The sequence below is a fragment of the Rhipicephalus microplus genome, unplaced genomic scaffold (assembly GCF_043290135.1).
Source record: "Rhipicephalus microplus isolate Deutch F79 unplaced genomic scaffold, USDA_Rmic scaffold_199, whole genome shotgun sequence".
NCBI classification, from domain to species: Eukaryota; Metazoa; Arthropoda; class Arachnida; order Ixodida; family Ixodidae; genus Rhipicephalus; species Rhipicephalus microplus.
Genome location: NW_027464770.1, coordinates 6,321 through 7,500, shown reverse-complemented (window position 1 = coordinate 7,500; position 1,180 = coordinate 6,321). Strand labels below are relative to the sequence as shown.

The 1,180-nt window shown below is 59.6% G+C and overlaps 1 non-coding gene across 1 annotated transcript; it reads right to left on the bottom strand.

Moving 5' to 3' along the window:
• Window positions 1–458: 458 nt before the first annotated feature.
• LOC142791905 (5.8S ribosomal RNA) lies at window positions 459–611 on the bottom strand. The gene has a single exon (XR_012890495.1). It is a non-coding gene; the product is annotated as a 5.8S ribosomal RNA (ribosomal RNA).
• Window positions 612–1,180: the final 569 nt, after the last annotated feature.

The window sequence follows — 1,180 nt, the reverse complement described above, 5'->3', positions numbered from 1 at the left end:
AGCGCCCGGTCTACGGGACACCCTGCTTACTTCGAGGGCAACAAGCGCAACGCAAGGCTGCGATCTCGCGCACTTTGCGCACGGCTGGAGAAGCTTTGCTGGCCGGCTTTCGCTCCTCGTGTTTACCGTGCGTTAAAGTTGCGCGTCCGTGGCTCTCGCAGCTCTTGCGCGCCCGGTCGCAGAGAGGAGTACGCAACCTCGACCGCACTTTCCCTGCAGGCTTCCTTCCGACTCGAAGTCCTGCGGCGGTCTCAACGAGGTGCCACATCCTCAATGCAGTCGGTCGCCCCCGTTTCGGTTGGGCTCTGGCACGACGGTCGCCACCGTCTCGCCCTTGAGTGGCCGCTGTTGGCGCTCGCTGTGAGGTGTTCAGCGTGCTGTCCGTGTTGCCGACGCGGTCAAAACGAGTCGACGGCTCACGTTCCCTTGTGCGCCGAAGGCTCTCTTGATATGTGATCCGACCCTCAGACAGACGAAGCCAAGGGAAGACCCAAGGCCGCAATGTGCGTTCAAAGAATCAGTGCTCAGTGTGTCCTGCAATTCACACCAAGTCTCGCAGCTGGCTGCGTTCTTCATCGACCCGAGAACCGAGTGATCCACCGCTTAGAGTCGTGAAAAAGTGTTTGTTCAATTCCGTACAGTCAAAACCAAACGTTTCTGGCACTCGGCCAAACAGTGGCCAAGAAGGGCGCTTTTCAGCGCACGCTTGGACTCCAAAACTCTGCCGCGCCTTTTTCGGCTGCCGCAAATCGAGCAAACGGTGTGTTTCGGACGGCGTTTCGCTTCCGCTACTTGCGAGTGCTTTCGTGGTCCACCCCTCTATAAATACTCGGGAGGCGTCGAAGCCGGTTCTCCAAGCCGGACCCGTAGGTATCGTTGTGTGCTCGCTCTCATTGGCCCGCCTAACCAGAAAATGCCTGCGGTACACCCATTTGGATAAGAGTGCACGCAGATGCGGGCCTCGACGGCTACACATTTCCTCGGGCGGCCGCCTCCCGGCCTCCGTGGAGCGCGGGATGCACGGTCCCATCGACAAGCCTCTCCCGTTTTTACCGTGGCGTCGCGGTTCACCACGGCGGGCGGGTCGGTCTCCTCCGCATAAAAAGGGGGACCCCCGCTTTTTGTTCCACGAAATCGCACAAGCTTTTTTCGCATCCACGGTTTGCCACCGCACACCAAA